This window comes from Grus americana, chromosome 2 (assembly GCF_028858705.1).
Source record: "Grus americana isolate bGruAme1 chromosome 2, bGruAme1.mat, whole genome shotgun sequence".
Taxonomy (NCBI): Eukaryota; Metazoa; Chordata; class Aves; order Gruiformes; family Gruidae; genus Grus; species Grus americana.
Window position 1 is genome coordinate 141,839,027 of NC_072853.1, and position 14,806 is coordinate 141,853,832.

At 43.8% G+C, this 14,806-nt stretch overlaps 1 protein-coding gene across 3 annotated transcripts in view; it reads right to left on the bottom strand.

Moving 5' to 3' along the window:
• DYNC1I1 (dynein cytoplasmic 1 intermediate chain 1) overlaps nucleotides 1–11,296 on the bottom strand; it is a 194,014-nt gene extending 182,718 nt beyond the window's left edge. The window contains exon 1 of one of the 3 annotated variants that reach the window (XM_054815545.1): nucleotides 10,970–11,296. The gene's annotated coding sequence lies outside the window, so the exon portion shown is untranslated. The remainder of the gene's footprint in view (nucleotides 1–10,969) is intronic. The other 2 variants (XM_054815546.1, XM_054815544.1) reach the window with 2 other exon arrangements.
• Nucleotides 11,297–14,806: the final 3,510 nt, after the last annotated feature.

The window sequence follows — 14,806 nt, forward strand, 5'->3', positions numbered from 1 at the left end:
TGGGATCCACCTATGACTTTACAAGTCTAAAGTGTGCATGCAAAGTATGAAATTGTACAAAGCAGATAATAAACATCTTTGGTCTGCAAGAAACCAGAGGGAGCTGTTACCCTAGCATAAATGCATTCTAATCCATGGTATTCATTTGAAAATAATGTTCAAAACACACTTCAAATGGGCAAGAGGAGCTAGAAACATCCTCCTGAGAACAATTTTTAAGCAAACATGTGAGTACCTCTTTTCACCATGCATCAGAATTTGTACTTGACTTCAGTTGAATAACATAAATACTTTTGCTAAATAGGCATATCAGTGTTTACAAGATCACAACAATGGGCAAATATTTGCAGCTGCAAAAACTTAGCATTTGCAGTATTTTAAGGAATCTCCTCTGTGATTAATTCAGGGAAATACTAAGTAAAATTGGAGAGATTAAGTATTTTTTTCTAGATAACCTTGAGGCAAAACAGGCTTTTTACACTGCATCTGTGTATTTATCTATGAATAAAAATGGTTGTTAAGTGTTAGATTTCAGGGAACGTACCATTTTTATCCTTCAGCTTCTGAACATTTCTAGCAGACGGGAAAAGGTCTTGTACTTTGTTCTGTAAGGGTTTACGAAACCCAACATCCAGAGATTTGTTTCTGTGCTTCCTCCTGGTTGCCATGCAACAGGTCCATGCATCTCTAGCCTATTTATTTTGAGGCTGACAAGGTGTAAGGTATGTACCCACAACTGCTCAGTTATACATCCCTTACAATCTATTACCATTCAATCTTTTCACCCTTGTTCTTCCATAATGGCCCTTCTACAAAATGAACGCAGTTACAGCAGAATTATAGGGTCCCTAAAAAGCTGCATATAAGCAAAGCTCTACTATTGCCCATTCTTCTGGCACCAGGTGTAGTGGCAATGAAGCATCACCTGCCCATCATCCCCTTCTCTCATGCCCCATTAGCCTCTTAAATTTACCATGATCTTTTCAATTCCAAGAAGGACAGTTCCATGGAAGAGCCATGGTTGAAGTGAACAAGCTGCTGGCAACAAGTCACTGGAGATAAGTAAGAAACACACGACATTCCACCTAGGGTTAGGATGAATTTAAATACTACATACTAACAGCTCACTCCAGCAAAGCTGCTGCACATCTCCCACCAAATATCCTCCCTTTATATTGAGTTCCACAGAACTGACTGTATGTATCACCTCAAACTAGATTGTAAAATAGACCTTTTAAAGTGTCTTTGATTTCCCCTCAATAAGCATTAATGAGCACGGTTAGAACTGCACAGCGTTCTCAGATGTGGTGCTGGGAGATGATCCTCAATGATGCAGCCAATACCAATTTGTATCTCCTCAGGACCCGACTCAGCAATCGTGCCCTACTTATGAAGAGTGGATGTTTTTAACAAAACAATCAACTGCATGTCTGACAACATTTTGATCTAGTAGAATAAAAGATCTCTGGGTATTCTGGGTCAGTTCCCTCTCTATCAGCTTCTGTTTCTGTTATCTTTTACTGCAGTAAAATACAGGGCTCCACATGTGGCTCTGCATCTGGCTGGGGATGGACTTACCACAGTTCTGAATCTTTGTGACTCTGCATTCCCCACACACTAACTGGTCTTGCTAGTCGTGCTATTTTATCTTCTGTGAATTTCCCAGCTTGCTTCAGAGAGAAACTGCAGGACCTAGCAAGTTAGGTTTAAAAAAGTTTTCTGACATTCAAAGAGAATCAAATGCAAGCTATAAACTGATAAGATTTTAGAGATGGATAATGTGAGAAAGATGACAGAATCTAATCCTCAAGCTGCAGGTCACTTATCCAGGAGGAAAAAAGAAGAGCCCTGTATGTCATGTTTCTGATTTCAGTTTCTTTTGTATGTACTCATATAATGCTCAGATTTCAATGATATCTGCTGCTATCATTGGTATCACCACTTCTTCAAAACCTATATAAAATACCTGGTTCATCATGACAATACCAAAGTGCCTCCCAGGAGTATATTTAACGACCTACCAAGACCTAACATAGAATTTCACTTCAAGACGTCTGCTAGTTTCTCCTGAAGTGGAACAAAGACTCATTTTCTCCATCCTGAAAACATTTCAGACATTAAAACACGTATGTCCACTCCTTAGTGGGGGTAAGACTGACCTGTCCAACTTTTTCACCCTGCTCTTGAGATAACCCAGTGGTATATGGCCAGCAAACTGATACTTAAAGCCATTTACCTAAACATGAAAAATGCATGCTCAAGCGTCTGCTTCTTAACCCAGTTATGACAACTGCCAGACAGACATCAAAGAACAAGCTATGCTGCTGACATACACATTTTGCTGGAAGACTTACCCACATATCGTTTCTTTCTTAACACAAAAATATGCTTTGTTTTATGGCTGATGTTTGTAAGGACATAATTAGGCTAAAAATATTACACATTGATTTCATCTCTGAAGTCAATACACCTAAAGATTTAGAAAGTAGGGAAGAGCCCTGGCTGTAAGAAATATGCAGAATATCTCATATGAGTTCAGTTTTAAGGAAGGAAAGGGGAAGAAACAACACTACCATTCCCTTTGTAGTAACAAAGCAACATGAATGATCGGAGCTAGCCTTAGCAATCATCCCTGTTGATCAACAAAAGCGGAAAAAGATATTCCAAGATAAAAAGGCAAGATGATAAATGCACATGTCTAACAGTGTACTTTAAAGAACATATAAAGAACTGCAAAGTATTTGAATACGAGAGAGGACCGAGAAGCAAGCAGTCTATGTTTTCTGTTTACCTTCTCTGTGGTTCAAGTATTCCACCCAAATGGGAGAGACATCGGGTTTTTTTGGTTTTTTGTTTGTTTGCTTGTGTTTTGTTTTGGTTTTGAGTGGGTTTAGAGGTTTTTTTGGTCTTGAGAGACTGAAACCCACCTCCCTAGGGTGACTGTTGGCTAATGGGTGAGAAAAACTAGAGGAATGGAGATTGCATTCTTAACCATTGAAGCTATTTTCTATTAAATTCTTTTCAGCAAAGATTCATTGGACCAGAAGAAGCAGATGCAAGAGAGCGAACACTAGTCCCTAACTGAGGCCCCTGGGTTCTAGTCTCTGTTTCAGGGTTAGTTTATATTATACACACTGTCTGTTTATTTTAGAAAACAATGTTGTATTTAGTATCTGGAGCCCAAGACTCCTCTTCCTTGCTGAGTGCTTGAAGTAAGGTGCTGAAGAGTCCTTTCTCTTTTCCCCATATTGTATGTCGCACCCATAGAATCTTTAATACTTCAGACTTAATGTGAAGCAGCTTCAGTGGGAAAGACCGGGAGGGTGCCTACTGCAGAAGACACATATCTTGCTGATTAAAGCATAGATGAAGGCAAATATCTCTTTAAGCAAAGGCAAAAATTACCTGAGGGTCCTTTACCTTAGGTGAGTCCTGTTAAAACTAGGGTGCACTAAAAAAGGGAGCACATGCTACCACCTGCAACTTGGCAGGGAGCACACAGTCTGACAGACGGGCTCCAGAAATGCAAGCTAGGTGAAGCAGCCTAGCAGAGACAGACAGCGGACACCCAGGCTGTTGACTCTGGGGGTAAGAACATGTCCAGAAGAACTCTAAGGTGAAAAAAGGAGGTTTTAAAGACTGCATGTGCTTTGAGAACTAGGTGACAGCCAAGCAGAGATTTTTGGGGACTGCAATTTGGGTTTCTATTTCTACACCATTTTGTCAGCCTGGATTTACCTGAGCTTCCCAGGCACCATAAGAACTTCAAGTTTGGGGAATTCAGGTACATGTTCCAAGTTCAAGATGTGGGCACATTCTGTTCCTTAAGCACAGTCTCCTACCAAGGCAAGGCTGGCTGCACATGAAATCTTCTCTCCCACACACACACACACGTACCTGTCAAGCGCTCTGGCTTCCACAGAGAAGAAACTTGGCAAATGGGCTGACTGAGAGCAGAAGCAAACAAGTCCCCAGCCTAAATGAGGGGGCAATCACATCTCTGGAGTGCACTGTAGGACTCCTCCAGAAATAAGCCTCAGTGCATGACTCACTGCGCCAGGACCTCGGCTCCAGAATTTGAGACCAGGACACCAGTCAGATGCCACCAATTCTCTTCAAAGGAGGAACCCAATGCTATAGATATTTTTGGAAAAGAAATCAACTTTTACTAGTGGTTCTCAAAATATTGGACCACTTGTGGTCCACAAGGCAATCAGAAATGGTCCATGTCTGGTTTCCAAACACATTAAACTGTCAAATGTGTCGGCTTATTGGTTCCAATAGAAAGTCTTGAAAATTAAGAGGAGAACAGAGTTTAGAAAGTCTACAAATTATTGCAGTATCCCAAGAGAGAACCAAGGAAAACCCAGGAGTAAGCAGGTAATACAGTCAGCCCTTTAGCAAAAGTGGACGCTATGTGATATGAGAAAGCACAGCAGTCTTATTGCTTTACAGATATATACAGTATTTTAAGAAAAATAATACAAAAAACGGGAGGCCACTGACTTTAGTGAGATCAGAAACTTTCTTGAGAAGAACTTGTAATTAAACTTTAAGAACTTTAACTGAAAGTTCACTGAATCAACACTGAGGAGACATGATCTTCATTTGAAGACTTCAAAATCAATAATAGCATTGACTAATATTAACATTGCATTATAATTTTGTTCAAAAAAAATCATATGTTTGTATGTAAATGTGGCTGCCTATAGTTTTTTATTTCCTTGTCCTCTGATTCATGGATAAGTAAACAATAAAACCCAGTAAGTGTTATGTACATAAAGGAAGGGCTGCCCTAAAAGGTGTGGAGAACAATAGTAAGAAGGTTGCAACATCTTTATTTTCCATCTCAGCCCCTTTCAGAGAATACAATTTACCATCACCTTTTGAGTTCTATGCTTTAAACATATGAGAAAAAGCTCTATAATTTATAATTATCAGATAAAAATAGTACTGAATTTGCACAGTTTTAATATATTTGAAGCGGCCCATAAAGGCTGAGAAACTAGGCTCTCCTCTGTTTTCCTGCTATTAATCAACTTTCTGTGAAAAAGAAAATATTGTGGGAAATAATGGGACAGTTTTCCCACGGGCTCTTTCAGTACAAACAGAGAATGGCATCACTGTTTTTTTTTGTCTCCAGTACAATACCCTCCTATCCCATCAGCACAATTTTTTTGTATTATTATTACTACTGTGGAGATAGTGAAAGGCAGGAATACGACATTCACAGGCTTTGCCAAGTGCAGCAGCTTACGTACATGAATAGCTAACTGCACACTAGGGGGTATGATTTAGGTCAAATTTCTTGTTTAATTCCAAAAGGTTATAGATTTGTAAGCCATTCATTGTTTAACGCACCACACAGATTACACCCATACATACATATAACATGAACAATCTTTCCTCTGGTTTTTCCAGAAGTAATTTGTGTTCCTAGGAAATGAAGACCAGCAGAAGTCGATAATCTGTAACAAACTGCTATGTGTGCAACACAGCTCTATGAGCAGTCAGAGCTAAAAAAGGATAAAGAAAATAAGAATTCATTTAGGGGCAAATTGAGATCTGAAATCCTTCAGGCTTATGATATAAACCACCTTCTGGTTCAGCAATGCTCAAAACAAACTGATGAAAAAAAATTATGTCATACGACTTTGAATACTGTGATTAATGAAAACGGTGATTCTTTTATCTCCCTTAAAGAGAAGACAAACATGTATTATGAAGCAAGTCACATGAGTTTAGATAGTCCCTCAACTTTGTTTGTGCTGTGAGAATCAAAGAAAATCTTTTAAATGCTCAGTCAGTGGAACAGTCCTTAAACCAGGACAGACAGGTCCAAATACAAGGAACCGTATGAGATGGCAGTCTGGGTTGTTTTGGTTTGGTTTGGGCTTTTTTCTGTAACCCTGTTTTGTTAAATATTTTAATTTCTGAAAATATACAATAGCAATCATTTGAAATGTCTTTGCCCCAATTACCAAGTGACCTGGTAACCACTCTGATCCTAACAGTGGTGGTCTAATGTGCAAAACACGAAACAAGGGCATGCCTTGAATAGTATGGATTTAATACCGCTGTCTGTGCACTTTAAAAGCTAAGATCTGTGATAATGGATACAGAACGGAAGGGCTGAACAGTTTAAAGCAAGAGAGATCCATATTTTCCCTGCATGTGGTCTCGGACCTACAGTGATTAACTTTTAATACTAACATAGAATAGTTTGGGGGATAGCTTTTTCTGCCAAATTCAGCTTGAAAATATTAGAATCAAGTATTAGAAACGGCTTGGAGACATGAAGATAAATAGACAAACAACATATTCTCCATTATACTTCACTTATATTTAATCATAGTAGGCAGTTTTGTATCTTTGCCTTATTATAACTCCCCACTGTTTGAATGCTGGACTGAAGTGAAAGACGAATAACTGAGGAGCAGGATTTGGAATTACTTGTACCACACTGTAGACAGAGTGAGAAAAGAATGAGGAACTAAACCTAGTTCTATCCCAGGCAGAGAAGACAAAAGGGAAGGGAAGACCGGTGAGGAGGGAACATGGCGTTAGACTAGTACTGAGGAAGAAAGAAAAGAAGGATAAGCCTCAGAGAATGATAGAAAGAAAGAAAAGAACTGCAAAGAGGAGAAGATATCACCGGAAACAAAAAGCTATGTCCTTAAAAGATTCCCTCTCTTCTTATCTTCTGCTGAGTGGATGCAAATGAGCCCTCTTCTTCTGCCGAATTACTCATTAATTATTCTAGAGCCAAGCGGGGCCAGCCAGTCAGCACCTGGGAATACACGGGTAGAACTGCACTGGTCCAGAAGGGAGGTTTGTTCCTCAGGATGACATACCTGTGTCTCCAGGTCAGGCGAGCTGACCTGCATGCATGGGAGCAGTGTTAAATATGAAAGCTGTGCTTTTACTCTGAGATTTACAGACAAAAATCACAAGAGTCATCTGAGCGGTGATTATTCATCAGGTAACACAGGTATCTGCACACAGGTCAAAGCAGCAGTTACAGAGGACCTCATCCAAAGTCTGTTAAGTCAACACAAAGACTCTGAATGGCTTCAACGGAGCTTGGAGATGTTTCATGGCTTTCAAACAATGTATATAGCTGACTCCTGGCATCAGTCTAGAGCCAAATTCACCATTCACCACCAGAGAAGTCACAGAGAAACTCCTGTTACTGTCAGCAGTGATGGGACTGAGGCCTCTGCCCCTAATCCCTGCAGAAATTCCAGTGTGGCATCACGGCGTGCCACCCACAAGACACTTCCAGAACTGTCATTCCTGCCCCAGGCCTTCTCATGCTGCAGTGAACTCCCGGACACTCACCAGAAACCTTTTGCCTCAAAAAGGAAAGCAAAAAGTGCTGAAGAAGCACAGTAAAAACAAGGGGGGGGGGGGTGGGGGGGTGGTGGTGGTACAGTTTTAAGCTCAAGAGATGGGACGTCATAGCTCTTCACAGATGATCAGAGGCGTCTTGTCTCTATGAGATCTAGTGGCTCCCACATCAGTCTGCCTCATAGCCTCCTGCAGCTCCTGCCATCTGCCTGGAAGTAGCCATTTCCCAGAAAAGTTGGCAAGATTATGCCACCTAAAATGAACAGTACTGGGGGAGCAAGCTCATGTATACTGCATACTGCCTTATTTTGAGTGCTTGCAGATGGCCAAGCGAACAACAGCTCCCAATGTCATGTCTAACTAAAAAGAGCTAGCACGGTTTTAGATGGTTAATAACCAAGTAGCAAAAGGGACATATTGTGTCTATCTGAGATTAAGACTGAGCCAGCGTCTCAGACTGCCACCACAGCTTTCCAGACACTTCCCCCCCCGCCCCGATTTTCCAAATTTTCTGTTTTTTTAAGCAGTATCATTCTTGCATTACCATTTCTGCTTGCTTATATAGGTCAGCTGAGCGGAAGACCATACGATCCCTCACCTGGAAAGCAAGCCACCTTATGGACACATAAATGTGTATTCACCTGTATAACTTGTGTTGGTCAAATGAGCTAAAATAAGCTGCACTGGCAAAAGCACAGTTTTGCTAATACAAGATGCATCTGTAGTAAGGGCACTTTGCCAGCACACTCCATCAGTATTCCTGCCGGAAAATGTCCCTTTTACACACAGACTACGTCTACGGTCATTATGGTTTGTTTCATTTAAGGTTTTTTTTTAAACGAAAACATGAAAATAACAGATGAGTATTGCACTGAGGCCATAATGTCTGGCTACAGCTGCAGAAAACCTGAGACCATACCTTTGCAGATATGAATTTGCCCCTGCACCTCAGTGGGGATTTCAGTGTTAGCTCCCTCTAACTTCCCTGAGTATTAAAGCCCAAGGGTAGGACAGGAGGATCTTAAGATCCGACCACCACCTCTCCAAGTAGCCACTCATTTTGGCACTAGACATAAGTGACTCTGAAAGATTCCTAATGACTACTTTTGTTAGTCAAACCAAGCCAAAGAAGCTCAACAGGGCACTTGAGGTGTAGCACTAGTTAATAAGCCTGAGCAGTCCTAGAGAGAGACTGTGAACATATTTTAAACCTCTGTGAGAAGAAGTCAAGTTTGAGGAGCTGAAAGATACCACATGATTACCTGAATCATTAGCAGGAGTTGGTGAAGCTTTGAAAAACATCAATGTCTTTCTATACCCTTATGCTTTTTCTATTTCGCTCCCTTATCTTTCTCCCTCCCAGCCCATTTCACATCGTTGTCCAGATTTCTGCAATGGTGAGACCTCTGCTACAACCCATTGCGTCCAGCTCTATCTAGTATTCCCTCTCTCTCTTCTTGTAGATTGGAAAACTGATCACAGCAAGGAATGATTCTTTAAACCTGTCTTACAAAAGAAAAGGAGACCAAGAGACGTGATCTGTTAATTTATTTGAAAATAAAGCAGGTAAGTTCTTGCCACATCATTTAGAGTACCTGCACTAAAGACAGCTGCTAAGGCAAGGCATAACAGGAACTAGGAACATGAAGCTGGAAAAACACAAACTGGAAAGCAAAAAAATTCATTTCAATAATGAAAAAATAGCCACTGAAAGGCGTCACAAAGGAGGGCAGCACATTGCCCTTCCTCCTATAGAAAGAGCTGGAAGGTCAGCTTCTTAAACTAAGATCTGCAGGGTACAAAAGAGTATTTGCCTGACTATTCTTTGAGTAGCCAGATTTCCAGATTCTCAATAAGTACTGCATGAGTAGGGTGTGGTTTATTGCTGCTCCTTTAAAGATTCCTCTCCTAAACTGCGGATCAGGCAGCACTGCAGTTAATGCGTTTTTTAGGGTAGACTAATTTGAGGCAGAAGTGTTTAGAGCTGGGAGAAATCTAGCTAATCCAACTCTAAACAATCTCGCGGACCTCCACATACCTGGCCCTCAGAAGTCGTTCACATATCAAGGAAGAGGACAGCAAGTCACAATCCTGAAAATAGTCTATGCACAGAGAAGAAGGTGCAGAAGGGGCAACACATTTTATATTTTCATGGACTATAACTGGATGGCTTTGGGAAAACAAAATGAAGCAGAGGATGGTTATCAGAGCGAGCACTCCCAGGAGCAAAGACCTGGGTGCAGCCCCAAGGTTTGTATTGAGGAAACCCATTCTTGCTGAGAAGTGCTACACAGAAATTATAGAAGGAATTTTATCCACCTTCACCAAGTGTGGAGACAGTTACTAGAGATGTCCTCTCAAATGGAAAGAAAACAAAAAGGTGAACTTAAAAGAATCAGAAAACATGCAACTTCTTCCTGTTAACTTAGCAAGAACAAATGAGGCACTTCAACAAAGCACACTGGTAGTAACAGAAATGAAATTCCTTGATAGCTCTGATAATACCATCTATCAGGAGATAGATGGTCCTGGGATTTGGATTTCCATTCTGAAACAGGTTTTTGCAACAGTGTGCTTCATGATATTTAGAGCCATTTCAGAGGCAATTTAATGCCCTCACGCAGAAGTGAAGAGCTGACAAAACCCTGTATGTCAGGATAAATTACCAGGTGCAAGTGCCAAAGCCCCGTGCCAACTTCATGTCAGGTCTTTCTATTTCATCCCCCCAATAATAGCAGGTTAGATCACTTGATCTGCTGAGAATCCTTATTTTATACGTATTTATAGCTGAAATTTGTACTTTCTGTCAATGCCAATATTGACAGAAAAACATACTTTGTTCCACTCAGTAAAACAGGGGCTTTGTGTAGGAAATATCTAGGGGCCTTATGCTCTCTGCTGACCCCGAGGGATTCCCAGGGCAATGTAACCATAATAACATCCTTTTGAAAGTGTATTTCGATGGAGTACCAGTGAAAAAGGCCTCTCATTGATTCCCTCCTTCTCTCACCCTTTTAAGGATTACCTTAGGAATGGGAAAAGATCTACTTCTCCGCCTGCTGTCACTGTGGACTTGAGTAAACCCGCTCACGCTGTGCAACGAATTAAAGACGGGAAACTTTTTATGCTCCCCCCCCCCCGCCCCTTGCTCGGCGCTGAGACACAAGCCGGGGACCCTGCTGCAGCCCCTCGCGGCGGAGCGGGACGGCGAAGGGGCCGTGCCGGAGCCAGAGCCGGTGCCGGTGCCGGGAGGAGCCCCAGGACTGGAGCAGGTGCCGCTGAGGCCGGCGGGGCTCACCGCAGCCCTCCCCGCCCGCTCCTTACCCGGAGACGAGCCGCCGGGATGCAAAAGCCCACCCCCCGGCGAGGGCCGACCGGTTCCTGCGGGGCGGCCGGGGGATGCCCGCTAACCCAGCCCGGGCCGGGTGCCCGGGAAGCTCCTCCGGCGGCCGCGCCGCGGCTCCGTGCCCGGCCGCGGCTGATGCGCATCCCGAGGAGCGCACCCCCGCCCGGCCCCTCCGCCGCCAACCCCGGGCCTCCAAGGGAGCCCCCGCTCCCCCCCTCCGCCCCGGCACGGCCACGTCCCGGCCCCACCGGCCCCCGCGGGTGCCTTACTTACCTCCGCCGGCGCCCGGGCGATGCGGAGGGGCTCCCGGCGCCGTGCAGCCCTCACCGAGCCCCCGCCGCCGGAGGAGCGGAGGGACGCCCCGCTGCCTGAACGGCTGCTGCCCGCGGCGCTGCGCCCTGCCGAGCCGTGCCGTGCCGTGCCGCTGCAGCAGGACCGCCGGCGGCGGCTGAATGTGCTGTCTCACGGTGGACAGGCTCCTCCCGAGAGCTGCTGCTGCCGCCTTCCTCCTCCTCTTCCTCCGCCCGCGCGCCCCCAGCAGCGACACCCCCCGCCGCCGCCCGGCAGCCCAGCAGCACCCGGCGGGTCGGGGCGGGCGGGGCCGCGGGGGGCGCGGGGCAGGTGGTGGCGGCGGGGCCTCCGGGGATGGGGGGGAGCGACGCCCCGCGGGGGCTCCGCCGGGCCTGGACCCCCCCCCCCCGAGCAACTCCGGCCTGAAGTGGGCTCCCCCGGCTGTGCCGAGGTCCCCTTGCTGTCACCCCTGGTGTCACCCCCACATTGGCACAAGCTCCCCCCGCTGCGACAGCCTAGCCGGCAGCTGCACGGCAGCCTGGCTATCAGCCCCACAACGGCTTCACCATCAGTCCCAGGACAGCCTAGCCATCACCCACCACCACCTCCACAGCACTCTTGCCACTATCCCCACGGCAGCAGCCACCAGCCCCACAATGGCTTAGCCACCACGCTCAAAGCTACCTAGATATCCTCCCCATGCCAGCCTCACGTGTACAACAGTCTCACCATCACCCCCACTGCAGCCTCACCATCACCCCCACTGCAGCCTGGCCATCAGCTCTATCACGGCCTGGCCATCAGCCCTGAAGCAGGCTGGCCAGTTGTCGTGAGGGCAGCAGGCTCCTGCTGAGGCCCTATCCCTTTGGGGAGGAATGAGGAGAGCTTCAGAGCAGGTGAACAATACCCAGCTTTCATGGTTAGACAAGGGCAAGGCTGCCCAAAGGCAGAGGTTTTCTTTCCTCACACCACTCCCGTGGGGACAGGTACCAGAGAGGAAGGCCAGACTCCTTCTAGCAGCACACCTGCCTCTGTCCCCACACCAACATTCACCTCTGGTGTAGATAACCCAGCTTCCCTCTCTGATTGCACTCAAGTGTGTTGCCTTCACACAGGAGGAAAACACATGCCCTTTAGTACCATGGTCTGTTGTTTAAAAACATGTTGTCCTAGACCTATGTTCTCCAGCCCTCTGGTCTGAGAGAGCAGGAAAGGTACCCTTCTGAAACCTGTCCCTGGAGCCATGTTTGGTTTGTTTTGGTGGGAATTGCTAACTCCAGCCTCTGTCGTTCCAGGTCCAGGGCTCGTCCCTGGAAGAATGGCGTATACCCCATACCACTGAAAAGCCATCAAGGATTCACCTCACCTCCAGTTTCTGCCAGACTCAGCTGGACTGCAACTGGCCAGGAGACAAAGAGCTCTGAGGAAGAACAAGGGCATCCACTGCGGGTGAGGACACAGTGATGAAATAATGGTTACTCAATTTAATTGGAGTTGAAGCAGAAAAGATTCATATCTTGATCGCCCGTAAGAGTCCTTAAAGAGCAACATATTCTGCTTGTGCAGGCTGGGGCATGTGGAAAACAGCTCGTGGTTTTAAATGCATAATTTGGAAAGTTTCAAGATTGGGGCACTCAGTTTGCAAGTCTTTATTGAAATAAAGCCCTTGCAAAATCAAACACTCAAAACTGAGCTTCAGAAACTCCTGTTTGCTTTTGGAAGTGTTGGCCTTAGTCTCAGCTTTAGCATAAATCCCATGGGGCTTGTTTAGATTTCTTTGGATTGTGCGTCATTTGCAAATTCCCTGCAAACTCAGCGGATTCATTTAAATTGTTCCTGACTGGTTTCTGAGAGGGCTTTGGGGTCATTTAGTATTCCTGAATCGACAAATCAGACTGGTTCTACATGATGCCTGATGAGGTTCTACTATTGTTAACATACTATCATGTATATATAACTATGATACTGTGGTATCATATACATGTGACATGGTATCATATACCATACCATGCCATCGCATTGTATGATGATATAAGGCATCTTTTGAACACAAAGGAGTGCAGTGTCTCTGTCCTCTGGCCTATTGGCTATGCAGGTCAAAACCCCCAAATTTTGTAGCACTTTTTCAACTATTTCACATTAAGTAGCCATAAATTAAAAATAACTTTATTTAGGTACTATTTATGCATTGTAAATAAGTCTTCCATGCTTAAGTAAGTCCTACATTTTTTGTTACAAAGTAATGGCATTTTATGTTCTATTAGTAACTCACATAGGACTTTATTTAAAAACCCCTGTAAACCCCAGTCTGATGGGACACAACTTTGATATTCGTTGTATTCACAACATTTGCCAGAGGTCAACTACTCTCTTTAAAGCATAAAAATAAAGCACCAAAATGGAAACATCAAGGAAAAAGTGTAAAAAACCTCACAAAACATAATGACAGATCTGGTCAAACATTTATTGAATGATGGGGAATTCACAGAAGAGTTTGGAAAGAATGCCAATGGCCAGGGTAGTATAACGAATACACTATTTCTCCACAAAATCACCTATTTTAAGGAGATTTTGGGGGAAGCAAGCCTAGCTCTATATTCTTAATAGGTGATTCTAGGACCGACAAACTTCAAGAACATGAAAAAAATACACAACCAGCCCAATTAAGGAGTTCTCTGAAGGAATAGCTCATTTCCCTACACGTGATGTTCTGTTATCTTTGACCTCATTCTCACCATTGTCTTCTCTAATTGTCCACAGCAAAAGCTCTCACCATTTTTGTGGATTTCTTGTTCTAGGGATATACTAATTTTACAAGACAGGAATAAATTCTTTATAGTCCAAGAAAATATGGTTATATCCAATTTAACAAAAGAATCATTACAATCAATAATATCTTTTTAACAGTATTTAATGAAAAACATCCAGTCATTTCAGTGTACCTCAAGATGTGTACTAATTTTACATTTTCCCATTAAACACAAATCTATAATATTATCCAACTCGTTATAGTCTCCCAGTAGGCATTATCTGATTATGTATCTGTCTTAATTACCAGGTGAGTGTGCAGTAGGGCAGAGTTAAGATTATTTTCAGAACTGTGAAGTTCTCGCTCTGTGAATTCAGAAGGTAGTTACTGTAGCCTCAAGGTGCATTATTAGATCAACAGAGGGCAAAGCGGTCAGCGATTGCATACATCTGACAAGCTGCCATCTCTCCAGCAGAGGTCAGTTGTACATGGACACACAGCATCCATGCTGTCATCTAAAGAGAAATCAAAGATTACGGGGAAGTTTGGGGCTCGTCACAGCCCATGGGCTGTGTGGAAAAAAGGCTGTTGATAAAATTACAAGAATTCAATGCTTGCCTGTCTCCCCTCTTCTACCTTACAGACACACATGTAAAATTTAGAGGTTTCTGTGGACCTTAATAAGTGCAATATGTGGTTGATTACTAGATTTGAAAAGTTCAAGGGAAAACATTTTGACATAATTTCCTTTTGAAGTTACTTTATATCGAGTGTTTCACATGTAAGTTATTAATGAAGATTGGCATAAATTGCTCTGACAAACCAATAACCATTTATGATGCAACATGGGACAAATAATTAGTAGTGCATTGCATTTCCCTGCCTAAGGCACCAGCAACTCCTACTTCACAAAGGGCAGTAACAAATGAGCAAACCCTCTTGGAAGTTTGTGCCACTGGAAGATTAAAAATGAATTTCAAAGCAGACATTTCTAAGGCTTAATGGAAATGGCAGCACTTTCTAGACACTTTGCATGATAGACTTTACCTGGGCTCTGCAAATAACAGAGG